Below are 17,162 nucleotides of genomic sequence, written 5' to 3' on the forward strand. Positions count from 1 at the left end.
CAATATTCTGAGTACCACCAAAAGGGTAATTATCAAGATACACACGATAAAAAATTGAGAGATCTCAAGCTATTCAGCTGTTATGTATGTGATGTTTTCAGTGTTACTGATGATAATGAGTTTTTAAACTTGAAATACAACCCAAACTGTTGTTCCTGTTCAGGTGAAATGATTGCCAGTTGCCAAGGGAATCACTTTATTTGTTGCACCATATGTTTTTAAGGGCTTGGTCTATAGCAGACTAATAAAGCTTTTTTTCCCTTTGAATGCCTTTGTAAGATTCATCACAATTTCAAAGTTTAAATCATAGAAACATAGAAAATAGGTGCAGGAGGAGGCCATTTGGCCCTTTGAGCCAGCACCGCCATTCATTGTGATCATGGCTGATCATCCACAATCAGTAACCTGTGCCTGCCTTCTCTCCATACCCCTTAATTCCACTAACCCCTAGAGCTCTATCTAACTCTCTTTTAAATTTGTCCAGTGAATTGGCCTCCACTGCCTTCTGTGGCAGAGAATTCCACAAATTCACAACTCTCTGGGTGAAAAAGTTTCTTCTCACCTCAGTTTTAAATGGCCTCCCCTTTATTCTTAGACTGTGGCCCTTGTTTCTGGACTCCCCCAACATCGGGAATATTTTTCCTGCATCTAGCTTGTCCAGTCCTATTATACGTCTCTATAAGATCCCCTCTTACCCTTCTAAACTCCAGTGAATACAAGCCCAGTCTTTCCAATCTTTCCTCGTATGACAGTCCCGCCATCCCGGGGATTAACCTCGTGAACCTACGCTGCACTGCCTCAATAGCAAGGATGTCCTTCCTCAAATTAGGAGACCAAAACTGCACACAATATTCCAGATGTGGTCTCACCAGGGCCCTATGCAACTGCAGAAGGACCTCTTTACTCCTATACTCAAATCCTCTCGTTATGAAGGCCAACATGCCATTAGCTTTCTTCACTACCTGCAAGCTTACTTTCAGTGACTGGTGTACAAGGACACCCAGGTCTCGTTGCACTTTCCCTTTACCTAATCTGACACCATTGAGATAATAATCTGCCTCCTTGTTTTTACCGCCAAAGTGGATAACCTCACATTTATCTACATTATTCTACATCTGCCATGCATCTGCCCACTCACTCCACCTGTCCAAGTCACTCTGCAACCTCCTAACATCCTCTTCGCAGTTCACACTGCCACCCAGCTTTGTGTCATCCGCAAACTTGCTAGTGTTACTTCTAATTCCATCATCCAAATCATTAATATATATTGTAAATAGTTGCGGCCCCAGCACCGAGCCTTGCCGCACTCCACTCGCCACTGCCTGCCATTCTGAAAAGAACCTGTTTATTCCTACTCTTTGCTTCCTGTCTGCCAACTAATTCTCTATCCATGTCAATACCCTAACCCCAATACCATGTGCTCTAATTTTGCTCACCAATCTCCCGTGTGGGGCCTTATCAAAGGCTTTCTGAAAGTCTAGATACACTACATCCACTGGCTCTCCGTCATTATTTTACTTGTCACATCCTCAAAAAATTCCAGAAGATTAGTCAAGCAGGATTTCCCCTTCATAAATCCATGCTGACTTGGACCAATCCTTTTACTGCTATCCAATGCGCCGTTATTACCTCTTTAATAATTGACTCCAGCATCTTCCCCACCACCGATGTCAGGCCAACTGGTCAATAATTCCCCGTTTTCTCTCTCGCTCCTTTCTTGAAAAGTCAGATTACATTAGCTACCCTCCAATCAACAGGAACTGACCCTGAATCTATAGAACATTGGAAAATGATCACCAATGCGTCCACGGTTTCTTGAGCCACCTCCTTAAGCACCATGGGATCCCCATCAGGCCCTGGGGATTTATCAACCTTCAGTCCCATCAGTCTACCCAATACTATTTCTCGCTTAATAGACAATAGATGCAGGAGGAGGCCATTCGGCCCTTCGTGCCAGCACCGCCATTCAATGTGATCATGGCTGATCATTCTCAATCAGTACCCCGTTCCTGCCTTCTCCCCATACCCCCTGACTCCGTTATCCGTAAGAGCTCTATCTAGCTCTCTCTTGAATGCATTCAGAGAATTGGCCTCCACTGCCTTCTGAGGCAGAGAATTCCACAGATTCACAACTCTTTGACTGAAAAATGTTTTTCCTCATCTCAGTTCTAAATGGCCTACCCCTTATTCTTAAACTGTGGCCCCTTGTTCTGGACTCCCCCAACATTGGGAACATGTTTCCTGCCTCTAACGTGTCCAACCCCTTAATAATCTTATACGTTTCGATAAGATCCCCTCTCATCCTTCTAAATTCCAGCTTAATGCAAATTTCTTTCAGTTCCTCTGTCTCCCTGGATCCTCTGTCCTCTAGTACAGCTGGGAGATTGTTTGTGTCTTCCTTGGTGAAGACAGATCCGAAGTACCTGTTCAACTCTTCTGCCATTCCTTGTTACCCAAAATAATTTCACCTGTTTCTGCCTTCAAGGGACCCACATTTGTCTTTACTAATCTTTTTCTCTTAACATACCTAATGAAGCTTTTACTATCTTTTTTTATATTCTTGGCCAGCTTACCCTCGTACTTCATCTTTCCATCCCATATTGCCCATTTTGTTACCTTCTGTTGTCCTTTGAAAGTCCTTCCTGCTTCTCTTTGCTATGTTATACATCTTTTCTTTTAGTTTTATTCCATTCCTAACTTTTTTTGTCAGCCACAGTTGCCTCTTACTCTTTGCTTCCTGTCAAGATGATGTCAAGAATCAAATTAAAAGTCAAGAATGTTTATATCTTGTATGCACTGCAAATGAAGCGGAGCAATGAATTTCTTGCGTGCTGCATTAGATGCTACAACAACAGTAAACGATAATATACAATACAGTATCAGTTATTCTATAAACTAGACTATAATAGTGGAAAATCCAAAGTACATGGAGCAACCACAATATTGCAAAGTCTGTAGTGGTCCGATGCTGAGGCAGGGTTGTGGTTAGTATTGTGCAGGGTTGCTTAAGGTCCTGTTGGTCGATGGGAAGAAGCCGTTCTTCAATCAGGAGATGAGGATTATTCGGCTTGATGGTAGCAGTGGGAAGAGAGTGTGGCCAGGATGATGTGGTTCTTTTTATGATATTAGCTGCCGTCTTGAGGCAGCAAATCCCTTCAGTGGTGAGGATGACAGTACATGTGATAAACCAGGCAATGTATAGAAAGTCACTGCTTTCTGCAGGCATGTGAATTTTTCGCGTTTCCACAGATTTCCGCATAATTAAAATCCATTTTCTGCGCTTTTTACATGGTTTCCGCGTTTTTCCGCGGAGAAATCGGATCGAAAAAACGAAAGAAAAAAAACCGGTATAGACTTGTACTGAACTCTAGGGTTCTGCTAGAGGTCACTAGGGGTTCCGTGAGAAATCTCCCCCCCCACGCCCTGGAAGTCTCCCCGAAAATGCGGCACCTAGGCTGGGCAAGGCAGCCAATCTCAACCTCATCAGGACTTCAGAGAAATACCCCCCGCGCGCCCTGGAAGTCGCCCCAGAAATGTGGCACATAGGCTGGGCAAGGCACCAATCTCGACCTCATCGGGACTTCCACGGCCGATCGGTGGGTTGTATTTGCAAACTTCGGCCGTGGCTCTGGAACTCCAGCCCAGATGGAGCCAGCACATCTATCCCCATAGCTGACTTCCTTGGCCTGCTGGATAAACCAGCAAAGCTCTGGAACAAAGATGTAACTAAATTAATTAAGACAGGGTTAAAATATAAAACACAGCAGAAAAGCCAATTGCCACCTTTTTGGGCTGATTATCGATTAATGTGCGAATTTACTTCAAAATGTTATTAGTGTTCAGTGACATATTCACATTATTTTGTAATGTCTGTTTTTACTTTGAAATGCACTAAAAGAGGCTTGAAACTGGTAATTTTGTGCGTAAATTTTCCAAAAAAATCCAATTTTTTGACCCCCGTTGTATGCCTCGCGCAAGCTCTCGTCTCTTTTCCTCTTTTTTTACCTCACTCACATGCCTGTTTCTGTAAACTCATTCATTCCTGAGCATTAAAATTTCGGGACCAGGCCGTTGCCAATCAGAGATTTACGCCCAGGAACATGAAGGTGTTGACTTTCTCCACCATCGTGGATGGTCTCACAGCATCCCCTTCCTGAAGTCAACAATCACTTCCTTGGTCTTTAAGACCATAATTGTTGTTCTTGCACCACCTAAGTAGATTATCAGTCTCCCTCGTGTATTCTGACTCATGATTACTTGTCATTTATCCAACGATGATGGCATCATTGGCTAATTTATAGATGGCATGATGTATATTTTGAAGTACAACATTATGATGACCCTGAGTATGATGTATAACAGGAATGCAGTACAGCAGAACATTTTTTTAAATCCTCTTTTCTATCTCCAGTTTTCACTGCTAAGTGTACATGAGAAGATGGGTATCTCAGTTATTTAAGGCATATGTCATTTTGCTGCTGCGCTGAAGATGCTGTGATTCACACTCAGCTGCATACCTCTGCCATATCTGCTTGATTGGGGATAGAATGTTGCAAAAGAAGATGAAGCACATATAGGATACTAGACCAAGTGGACCCATTGGGCTCAAACCTCTCATGCATTGGTGTAGCACTCTCTCTTCCCACCCTCCCCTTCCCTTCCTCCCCCTCCCTACCTCCTCCCCCCTTCCCCTCCTCCCCCTCCCACTTCCCCCCTCCCTCCTCCCCTCACCCACCCCCCCCTCCTCCTCCCCCCACTCCATCCCCCTCAACCCCTCTTATCCTCCCCCCTCCCCTCCATCCCCCTCCCTCCTTCCCTAGGAGACAGATTTAAACTTTAAAATGTGAATAACTTTAAAAATATAATCCCGATTTCAATGAAACTTCTTCCATTAGCACCAAAGGGATGACGGTGAGTAAGGTGGGCCTAAAATTGTCATGCTATCGTGTAGAGTTTTAGTATATAGATATATGCTTGTGCGAGGGATGTTGGCGACAAATTTAAACTGGCATAAACTTCTGCAAAATGAATAAATACCATTGAACATTGAGAGTTTAATTAACTTGGGGAAATAAAAACCATTACTATAATCCTGCTTCAGTAGTCTACTTTGTTCTTGCTGCCCAGACATGATATTTTGTTCCAGTTGAGAAAAAGTGAAAATGACTCACTATGTTTATTATTATTATTATTATTATTATATTATTATGTTTCATTTTGAACCACAAGAGGATTTCAGTAAAAATTCAGCAGAATACATTTTCTTTGATGTTGAACAGCTGAGTTTTAATTTTAATCAAAATCTCCCATGTTAAACAAGGCAAATTGGTACCTCTTTTTTCTAAACTTTTAGCTTTCTCTCCTGCATTTCTTTGCAACAAAATGAAATACTGTGAATGCAAAAATGTTAAATTAAGTAAAATGCTGCTCAAAATGCTCACCAGAGCATTTGGGGAGAAGGAAAAATGGGTAGCTTTCACTAATTTGACCCTATTCCCTGAAAAGCTGTGTAGACGGTCCTTCCAAGCATGCTGCTTTTTGGTTTCTGACAGAGCAGAATTCATGAAGAAGTCAAGCCACAGAAGGCTGGTTAATGGTTTGGTAAGAATGGATCCTTATTAATTTGCTTGGATGTGGTAGGATGAAGGCCTTGCTGTCGAGGAAATTAACTTAAAGGAAAAATGGATACCGAGTTTCGCCTCCAAAGGGTTTATTGCATGATATCATGGAGAGAAGGCGGCAGTTAACTGCTCACCAGTACTCTGTCTTTGCAGCAGAATTAGCCGATAGCTATACAGTGCTGGAAACAACTTTTTATTTTCAGTTAGATACAATTATACGAAAATATACTTCGTTCTTGGCTATATGTTTTCTTGTTATCCACTACATGGTTAGTAATTATTTCATTAGTCATAATATACTTTTTGTTTATGTTAATCTTATTCAACCAAGGATGATTAATACAAGTCAAACATAATAAAAGGGCATCTTGACATTATTCCATCTAATTTTTCAGAGTATTAACTATCTCAAAGAAGACTTCGACCGGACGTGAAAACTTGTTTTCAAGGGGCGATGGAATGTAGGGCTGCTAATTTAACTGATAACTCCATTTCACATTTTAGCTGAAATTGTCTGTTTAACCCTTGCACTACACTCCCCTCCTTATCAGAGCAGACCCAATCATATGCCCCCCTTTTCTGCAATGTTTCTGCGCTACGAGCGGCAGGGGGTCTACCCAAGTATTGTTGTGTTTTGATCACCAATGCTACGCATTCCCATAGAATGGACTGAGAAAAGCTACACTCCCAGACAATGAACACAGGTGCAAGGTCAATTCTAGAAGATAACGTGTCTGAAACCTGTTTTGCAAGATTCTCATGATCTTCTCTGCAGCTGGTCAACAAGGGATACCAATTGCCACATCCGCACACCCTTCCGTGACCTTATTTAATTCCAACCATAATTAAGTATCTGGAGATTTTAATTTTCTGCACGGGCTCAATGACTCCATGACTCTACTTGCCGATTTTGCAAAAAAGCAAACACTGATTCGTGATTCTGGTTTTCTTGAACAACTGATCACTCAGGGACACATTTTGCTGATAAGAACGTGACATCTGGAAATATATCATTAACACTGTACAATGGAATAATGATTTCTCAACATGACCTGCAGGGATGGGCAATTTGTTCAAGGCATGTTATAAACCATGTGAAAGTATGATCTGCCTTCATAGTGGACTTAAATATTTCTAGAGGGAATGTTAATGCAGGAATGAAAAGGGTTTTTTAGGTGTAGTGGAAAGTGGCTGTTGTGTAAAACATCATCTCTGAAAATTCTTTTTTTCAAGTATTTTCAAGATATCTATTATTTCTACATTTTAATCCAAACTATCTTAATTAAGATGCTATTAAAATAAAGACAGGAAGTAGATTGTCCGTTGGTGTGCCTTCTTTGCTGACGCATTAATGTGGTTGGTTCAGACAGATCATTGGTAATAACTGGACCAAGTGGACCCGTTGGGCCCAAACCTCTCCTGCAGTAGTGCAGCACCCTCCTCTCCCCCACTCTCCCCTCCCCTCTCCCCTCTCCCCCCCTTCTCCCCTTCCCCTCCTTTCCCCCTCCCAGTCCCCCTCCCCCTCCCCTCCCCTCTCCCCCTCCCCCTCCCCTTCCCCCTCCCCTTCCCTCCTCCCCTCTCCCCTTCCCCCCCACTCCATCCCCCTCAACCCCCTCTTTTCGCCCTTCCTTCCCCTCCCCTCCTTCCTCCCTCCTCCCCTTCCCCCCTCCCCCTCCTCCCCACCCTCCCTCCCTTCTCCCCTCCCTCCCTCCCTCCATCCTCCCCCTCCCAAGGAAATAGATTTAAACTTTAAAACGTGATTAACTTTAAAAATATAACACCAATTTCAATGAAATTTATTCCATGAGCACCAAAGGGACGACGGTGAGTAAGGTGGGCCTAAAATTGTCGCGCTATCGTGTACCGTTTTGTCTGTAGTTCAGGAACAAACAAACAAACAAACAAACAAACAAGAGTTTTAGTATATTGATGCCAAGGAAGTTGAACCTCTCAACCATTTCCACTATGCAACCATTGATGTTGATTGGGGCATGCCTCCTTCGTCTTGTTGACATTGAGGTTGAGATTGTTGTCCTGACAGCATGTTACTAAATTCTCTATCTCCTTCTGTACACCGTCTAATCATTGTTTGTAATTATAATTCGGCCCACCACAGTGGTGTCATCTGCAAGCTTACAGATGGAGTTAGAACCTAATTTGGCCCCACAGTTGTGAATATTATTGGGATTATAGTTGAGAACTGGGAATCCATTCTTGCAGGGCACAAGTGATGAGCATTATTGTGGATGTGGTAATAACAAAATGTATCTTGCCTCCAGGATATTCTCTTCAGGAACCAAAGTCCATTTTTTTAAAAAGCCAACCAGTTAAATTATGAAAGAAAAATTGAAATTATGTCATCTGCGATTTCTCCTCAATAATTTGACGTAAAAATTAGAATTTAAGCTCCAAAAATTAAAAACTGATTTCACAATAATGTGTATTTTAACACTTCATTTGTAATTGAACGAGTACTTATATTAGTCCTCAAAAAGCATAATGAGTGAATAGTTCCTAAGTCTTTGTGCATTATCTGTTAGCTTTTCCATTTATCCTTTATCCAAACTGTTATTAAAACTTGGCAGTGGGGAACTACTCAATGCCATTATATTTCTCCGTTTCATGCCCAAACCTTTCTACTAAGATTGAATTAACTCGTATAATTACCCAAAAAAGGGCAAAAAGAAAGCATAAGTAACTCAATGGGATGGGCTGCATCTCTGGAGAACATGGATAGGTAACGTTTTAGTCTAGGAAAGTGTCCCAATGTGAATTCTGCTCCTATGACATGAATTTGAGGAATTGGCAGGCTGAAGAAAAAGCAGCAATAAATAGCAGAGCATTTTAAATTGGTTATGCCCAAAAGGCTAAAATTAGAGTAGCAGAGATCGCCCTAAAGGGTTTTCAAGGTGGACAAGGATTTCAAATCAAGACATTGCTTAATCAAAAATCTATAGTTTTCCTCAAAATATGTCCACTTTGAACAACTTCCCCTCTAGTATGAAGAAGGGTCCTGACTTGAACGCCATCTGTACATTTTCCTTTATGGATGTTGTCTGATCTGTTGAGTTTCTCCATTTTGTTTGTTTTTTGCTCAAGATTCCAACATCTACAGTCTCTTGTTTCTCCAGAGTTTTGGGTGACCTAGTTGGCCAAAGAGACTCAAGAAACGTTAGAGATTATAAATAATAAAGGTAAACCTAAGGTAGCATGATTTTATAAAAGGAAGCAGATTTGTCAAAATTGCTAGTGCTTTTTGGGAATGTAATAGATATGGCGGTTGGAGAACTAATAGATCATGCATAAATTCATGTGATCGGAGCAGAATTAGGCCTTTCAGCCCATCAAGTCTACTCTGCCATTCAATCATGGCTTCTCTATCTCTTTCTCCTAACCCCATTCTCCTCATAACCCCTGACACCCGGTCTAATCAAGAATCCATGTCTGCCTAAAAAATATCCATTGATGGCCTCCACAGCCTTCTGTGGCAATGAATTCCTCCAAATTCACCATCCTTTGACTAAAGAAATTCCTCCTCCTTCCTAAAGGAACGTCCTTTAATTCTTAGACTATGACCTCTGGTCCTAGACTCTTCCACTAGTGGAAACATCCACTCCACATTCACTCTATCCAGGCCTTTCACTATTCGGTAAGTTTCTATGAGGTCCTTCCCCCCTCATCCTTCTAAACTCCATTGAGTGGAGGCCCAGTGCTGTCAAATGCTTATTTAGATTTCCAATATAGTGCCAATAAAATAAGAGCATACCGGGTAATTTCAAAGAATGAAAGGGGTAGGTGACAGAACTTTTCAAAATATTCAAGGTAACTGATAGGGTAGACAGAGACTATTTCCACAGGTCAGACACAAAGAGAATTATCTAAAAATGATTGCTTCGGCTTTTAAGATATTAGGCAACATAAAGGAAATCAAATTTGCTGAACACGGCATGTCCGAAATCAATTGCTGAAGATGGCGTGTCTTTAGTTTTATCATTTTGTAGTGTTCTGCAAAAGATTGGAGCCTGTGAACTTCTAATTTGGACTTCCAGCTTCTATTCCAATTGGACCTAAAATGAATGGGACCCTTATTCCCAGTTCTTGCCATGAAATGCCCAGAAGAGCAATAGAATGTGTTTTCAAACAATTGGCACATTTTGCTTTTATTGTACAATCACATTCTGTGGGGGAAAAAAGATGGGACAGGATACGTCAAGCTACAAAATAATTATATTGCATTCAAAGTATTTAAGGTCTATTTTATATGCTTTAAATATTTCAAATTAGAGTGCTGAAATAAGAATACATTTTTTTTAATTGATGGTTACAGGTCCAGCCACAATTATCATTAAAACCAACATTTAGAATAACCTTTGACAAGTAAAATAAATGTTCTGAATAATTTACAAAAAGCAAACATTTGCTGTTAATGCTTCCTAATTATAACAAAAGGTTGTACAGGGAAATGGTAATTTATGCTCTTGGGTATAAGTTGTCATATCTGCTGCAGGAAACTTCAATTTATGCATGCAGCTAGAAAGCTGAACATAAATGCACTAAAGTAAACCACAAGGTTTAAAGAGTTCCTCTCGTTTCCACACAGCAACATGTTCAATTTCATATCACTTACAAATCATCAAAATTAACAGACACCAAAAGCCAATAATTTAGCTGGTTGGAAAATGTTGTATTTTAGCACTATAGCTTTACCATTGAATTGAATATATTATCGTATGGTGAATATCTAATCTTATTTGAGAGTTTAAGAGTAGATTTGAATTTTTGATTATTCACTGGAAGTACATTCATTATTTGCCAAATAACAATTATCACTGTACTTCTTCAAAACTCTTTAGATTCTGGAGTAGTTCCTGAGGATTGGAGGGTAGCTAATGTAACCCCACTTTTCAAAAAGGGAGGGAGAGAGAAAACGGGGAATTACAGACCAGTTAGTCTAACATCGGTAGTGGGGAAAATGCTAGAGTCAGTTATTAAAGATGGGATAGCAGTACATTTGGAAAGTGGTGAAATCATTGGACAAAGTCAGCATGGATTTATGAAAGGTAAATCATGTCTGACGAATCTTATAGAATTTTTCGAGGATGTAACTAGTACAGTGGATACGGGAGAACCAGTGGATGTGTTATATCTGGACTTCCAGAAGGCTTTCGACAAGGTCCCACATAAGAGATTAGTATGCAAACTTAAAGCACACGGTATTGTGGGTTCAGTATTGATGTGGATAGAGAACTGGCTGGCAGACAGGAAGCAAAGAGTAGGAATAAACGGGTCCTTTTCAGAATGGCAGGCAATGACTAGTGGGGTACCGTAAGGCTCAGTGCTGGGACCCCAGCTATTTACAATATATATTAATGATTTGGAGGAGGGAATTGAATGCAACATCTCCAAGTTTGCGGATGATACGAAGCTGGGGGGCAGTGTTAGCTGTGAAGAGGATGCTAGGAAGCTGCAACGTGACTTGGATAGGTTAGGTGAGTGGGCAAATGCATGGCAAATGCAGTATAATGTGGATAAATGTGAGGTTATCCACTGGTGGCAAGAACAGGAAAGCAGACTATTATCTGAATGGTGGCCGATTAGGAGAAGGGGAGATGCAACGAGACCTGGGTGTCGTGGTACACCAGTCATTGAAATTAGGCATGCAGGTGGAGCAGGCAGTGAAGAAAGCGAATGGTATGTTGGCATTCATAGCGAGGGGATTTGAGTATAGGAGCAGGGAGGTTCTGCTGCAGTTGTACAGGGCATTGGTGAGACCAAACCTGGAGTATTGCGTACAGTTTTGGTCTCCTAATCTGAGGAAAGACATTCTTGCCATAGAGGGAGTACAGAGAAGGTTCACCAGATTGATTCCTGGGATGGCAGGACTTTCATATGAAGAAAGACTGGATAGACTCGGCTTGTACTCGTTGGAATTTAGAAGATTGAGGGGGGATCTTATAGAAACTTACAAAATTCCTAAAGGGTTGGACAGGCTAGATGCAGGAAGATTGTTCCCGATGTTGAGGAAGTCCAGAACAAGGGGTCACAGTTTAAGGATAAGGGGGAAGTCTTTTAGGACCGAGATGAGAAAGGTTTTTTTCACACAGAGTGGTGAATCTGTGGAATTCTCTACCACAGAAGATAGGCCAGTTCATTGGCTATATTTAAAAGGGAGTTAGATGTGGCCCTTGTGGCTAAACGGATCAGGGGGTATGGAGAGAAGGCAGGTACGGGATACTGAGTTGGATGATCAGCCATGATTATATTGAATGGCGGTGCAGGCTCGAAGGGCCGAATGGCCTACTCCAACACCTATTTTCTATGTTTCTATGTTTCAGAATCAATTCTGATCAAATTTTTCTACATTAATATCCAGTTCTAGCAAGAGAAGCTGGACAACATGTGTATTCCTCGGAATTTCGAAGAATGAAGGGTGACCTTACTCAAACATTTGAGATTCTAAGGTAGCTCGACAGTGTAAATGTTGAGATGTTTTCATGAATGGATACATCACAAACAAAGCCACATAGCTATAAACAAAGGGTTGAAGATTTAAAATTGAAGTCATTAAAATTTCTTTTGAGGTTAGAAAATCTCTGAAATTCTCTGCTCGAGGTGGTAGAGGGCAGATCATTAGATATATTTAAGGTGGAGATAGATGAATAATTAGGTAGTCAGATAGCACAGGGAGAGAGACAAAAACAGAACCTCTGAGTGCCAAGTTGGATACACCATCCTTGAAGCGAACACTATCAAATAGGATAGAGACTTAAAGTGAAAAACAGTTGGAAGATCGAGGTCAAAATGAAGATGTTTTGCAAAGTGGCTGCCCTGTCCACCTTGAAGAGACCATATTGTGAGTAACAAATGCAGTAAACTAACAATAGTATTTTTTATAGTATTCTTCACTAGAGAAGGGAGCGGGAAGCGAAGTGGTAAAAGCGCAAACTTTGCACAGTTGTGTAGGAAGATGATATGAAAAGGGGAGTGGGAGTTGAATGGATGGAGGAGCGAACCAGGGAGTTGTGGAGAGAATAGTATCATTGAAATGCTGAAAGAGGAAAGGAAAAAGGTTCATCTGCTGGTGGGGCTGTTTTTTCAGAAGCAGGCATTGTGATGCGGAACCCGATGAGTGTTTCATATTAAAGGGCCACAAATTGCTCTGAGTTGCAGCTTTCTGCTATTTTTTCTGTTTAAATAATATTTTGTGTTTTATTCTTCCCTCCAAAATGAACTACTTCACAGTTTTTCACATCATGCTCTATTTGCCAATCTTTTTCCCAGTCAACTAATAGCAATATCTCCCTCTAATTTATGCCTAACTTGCTCACAGCTTACATACTCATCTCCCTGTATCATCAGTAAATCTGACTAGAATACATTTAGTTTCTTTCTCTAAAACATTAAAGTATTAAAGCATTAATATACACCGATCAGCCAAAATTATGACCACTGACAGGCGAAGTGAATAACATTGATTATCTTGTTACAATGGCACCTGTCAAGGGGTGGAATATATTAGGCAGCAAGTGAACAGTCAGTTCTTGAAGTTGATGTGTTGAATGCAGAGGAAATGGGCAGGAGTAAAGACCTGAGCGACATTGACAAGGGCCAAATTGTTATGGTCAGACGACTGGGTCAGAGCATCTCTGAAACAGCAAGGCTTGTGGGGTGCTCCCGGTCAGCAGTGGTGTCCGAGGAGGAACAAACCACAAACCGGCGACGGTTTTGGGCGCCCAAGGTTCATCGATGCGCGAGGGCAACGAAGGCTATCCCGTCTGGTCCAAACCGACAGAAGGTCTACTGTGGCACGTCACAGAACATTTTAATGGTGGTCACGGGAGGAATGTGTCACAATACACACTGCATTGCACCCTGCTGCGTATGGGTCTGCGCACGGAGGACCAAGAGCATATTAGGCATGTGGTCATAATGTTTTGGCTGATCAGTGTATATTGTTGTTGACTTGGCATTTTTTTTTGTAAAGTATGTTTTATTTGTCACAACACTCCATGCCTAAATGTTGCCTTAGCCTTGAAATGGTTTATTTGTTGCGAACAGAATGGAAAATTGTGTAATATCTGGAATTGCCTTTGGCTATGATCTTATGCTGGAAGGAAAGTCCAGCAACTGAAAATGATTGGGCTGAGGATATTGCCCTGAAGAATTCCTACAGAGATGGTTTGGTTGTGGGATCTCTGACACCCACAACTATCTTCCTTTGTGCATGTTATGAGTCTAATCATTGAATTGTTTTCCCTTAATGCCCATTACATTCACTTCTACGCAGGGTCCTTGACACTTGGCCAAAGGTGGCCTTGACATAAAGGGCAGTCGTTCGTGGGGATTCAGTTTGTTGCTGTTTGCTTGGGCCATGATTGTGACGTCTGAAGCTATATTCATAAGTTCTAGGAGCAGCATTAGGCCCATAAGTTTACTCCGCCATTCAATCATGGCTGATCTATCTTTCCTTCTCAACCGTATTCTCCTGCCTTTGTCCCTTAACCCCTGATACCCTTACTAATCAAGAGTAATGTCCCGGTGAAATCCACACTGGGCATCAGTGATCAGGATATTGACAAATAAATCTGGCCTGATAATACTATCCATAATCCCTCTGATTCACAAGTTGCAAATTGTTTAATAAGCATATATTTCTTATGCCCCCCACCACCACCTCATCAGAAGCTCATCCTTAGAACAAGAGATTTGTAATGTCACAAAAGAATGTCACTGACTTAATTCATAAAAGTTCAGCATGTTGTTCACTTTTAGCTACCCACCCGTTTTATTTTGGAGTCGCTAATTAATTCTGTTTCAATTCACTCTATGAGCAATAAATTCTGAATTTCAACCAATCTGAATAGAAATTAATGTTGTTACATCTCCCTGGTATATCTGGCCCAAAATATAACATTTATCTCTCCTGGCTAAAGGGAACAGATTTCCTCTATTTTGTCGAAACCTGTCGTTATCTTGTAAACTGTCTCTAATTGCCTCTCAAAACACAAAGTGCTGGAGGAGCTCAACAGTCCAGGCTTCCAGGACTTTGTGCTTTGATCAGGATTCCAGCATCTGCACTTTCTTGTGTCTCCAAATTCCCTCTCCTCTTTGTTTGTAGCAAAGAGATCATCTGCAGCTTCTCTGATAAACTATGGTTGAATCTTTCATTGCTGGAACTAGTTTATTATATTTTCTTGTACTCCCTCTGAGGTCTTCATCTTTTTGATGAAGGGTGAACACATTTTGATGCCATACTCCAGTTGTGACCTATTGTTACCCTAAAGAGGTCCAACATAACCTCCCAGGTGTTGTGCTCTTCATTTTGAATCTGAAGATCCCAAACACTTTTTCAACCACTTTCAATATGCCCTACCACTTCCAATAACATTTTAGATACTTGTTCCCAGCCTTTCTGTTCCTGCACACCATTTAGAACAGTGCCATTTTTTCTGTGCTAGGTAGCCTAGATGTTAGGTCTGTAAAGGCTTGTTGATGCTCAAGTTCTGCTTTGGAGGGCTCAGCTGTACAAAGCAATGCTTGGTGCGTAGGTGGCCTTGGCACATGAGGAACTCATGTCCTCCTTGTTCCTAGATTTATATGGAGCTTGCAGCCTGTCCTTTCCAAATGGTGTCCAGCTCTGCTTCGAGGCATTGACACAACTTCCTACAGCCTCTGTTTCTGTTTTCATTGCAGGCAAGCAGAAGCCACGTGAAGTCTCAGCGCTGCTACAGATGCTCAAATGCTTACAACACGAGCAGGCCATTGAGTTCTGAATATCTGTACTAAAAGGAGCTTTGAGGGTGTTGGGCGCAGTAGCAGTTGGTTGTCTAACAGCTCGTTGCTGAGCAGCTGCCCTGGTAAAGTGACTTTGTGTCAAATAAATCAGCTGTCCAGACTCGGAATAATAACATACCCTGTATGTGATTACACTGGTATCATTTCACTATTGCCCTTCCTGTTTCCTGTCAGCTCGCCAGCACACAGTGCCGCCACACTTGGCAAGATGGGTGTAGTTTGAAGCTAGGCCATCTGGGCATATAACTGATTTTGGGGACGATATTCTATGGCCATCTGCAGTATTTCACCAGCCTGGCTACTGGGGAAACACTGTTTAGGAACATTAGGTGTGGCAAGGACATGGAGAAGGCACCTGCTAATTGTGTGTACAATGATGGTTACTTGACATTGAATCATTCTGCCATAATTGTTTGAAATGTTAATTGATTTGGTTTATATAATTTGCAATAAAGGTCATGTGGACACCAAAGTGAACAGCAAAAAGGGAACTGATGTAATGGAGAATTTTCTTCAGAAACACAGAAATGACAGGTGCCAGAATCTGGAGTGGAAAACAAATTGCCGGAAGAACTCAGCGGGTCAAGGCAAAGGGATGGTTGGCAATTCGGGTTGAGAACCTTCATCAGACTTCATTCTCTTCACTTTTGTTCACTCATAGACATGGGCAGGTGTGGTCAAAGCCAGTGATAAATAGTCATCCTATATGGAGATGATGGTGCGAACCTCCGTCTTGAACTCTTCACTGAGCCCCGACATAGACAATAGGTGCAGGAGTAGGCCATTCGGCCCTTCGAGCCAGCCCCGCCATTCAATGTGATCATGGCTGATCATTCACAATCAGTACCCCGTTCCTGCCTTCTCCCCATCCCCCTTGACTCCGCTATCATTTAGAGCTCTATCTAGCTCTCTCTTGAAAGCATCCAGAGGATTGGCCTCCACTGCCTTGTGAGGCAGAGAATTCCACAGATTTACAACTCTCTGAGTGAAAAAGTTTTTCCTCATCTTCGTTCTAAATGGCCTACCCCTTATTCTTAAACTGTGGCCCCTGGTTCTGGACTCCCCCAACATTGGGAACATGTTTCCTGCCTCTAGTGTGTCCAATCCCTTAATAATCTTATATGTTTCAATAAGATCCCCTCTCATCCTTCTAAATTCCAGTGTATACAAGCCTAGTCATTCCAGTCTTTCAACATACGATAGTCTCGCCATTCCAGGAATTAACTTAGTGAACCTGCGCTGCACTCCCTCAATAGCAAGAATGTCCTTCCTCAAATTTGGAGACCAAAACTGCACACAGTACTCCAGGTGTGGTCTCACTAGGGCCCTGTACAACTGCAGAAGGACCTCTTTGCTCCTATTCTCAACTCCTCTTGTCATAAAGGCCAACATGCCATTAGCTTTCTTCACTGCCTGATTATGTGAGGATTATGCGAGTCGGAGGCAACTAGCTGCTTTCTAAGTGGTAGAGAATGATAGTGAGGCGGTGTCAATGGCGTCCTGGTGAATTTTGTAGATGGTACAAACTGAATGGATTTGGTAGAAGGTACGAACAAAAGCCACAAGGAAAGTTGAGGTTCAGCATATTATTCAGGTGGGTTGCTTGGTCCTGGGCGATAATCTGTTTCGGTAATGGATGTATATAGCTGGATAAACATCAAGAACAAATCATACTCATGGTAATGTTAGAAGCTTTGTGAAACCTGCAGTATTCTTGGCTTCGGTTCTTGTAGCCATGCTAAGCTG

At 41.8% G+C, this 17,162-nt stretch overlaps 1 protein-coding gene across 1 annotated transcript in view; it reads left to right on the forward strand.

Annotated features, from left to right (window-relative positions):
• Positions 1-17,162, forward strand: part of tbc1d5 (TBC1 domain family, member 5) — a 331,916-nt gene that overhangs the window by 102,022 nt on the left and 212,732 nt on the right. Inside the window, exon 4 of the mRNA XM_078418008.1 lies at positions 15,315-15,478. The gene's annotated coding sequence lies outside the window, so the exon portion shown is untranslated. The remainder of the gene's footprint in view (positions 1-15,314; positions 15,479-17,162) is intronic.

This window comes from Rhinoraja longicauda, chromosome 2 (genome assembly GCF_053455715.1).
Source record: "Rhinoraja longicauda isolate Sanriku21f chromosome 2, sRhiLon1.1, whole genome shotgun sequence".
Taxonomy (NCBI): Eukaryota; Metazoa; Chordata; class Chondrichthyes; order Rajiformes; family Arhynchobatidae; genus Rhinoraja; species Rhinoraja longicauda.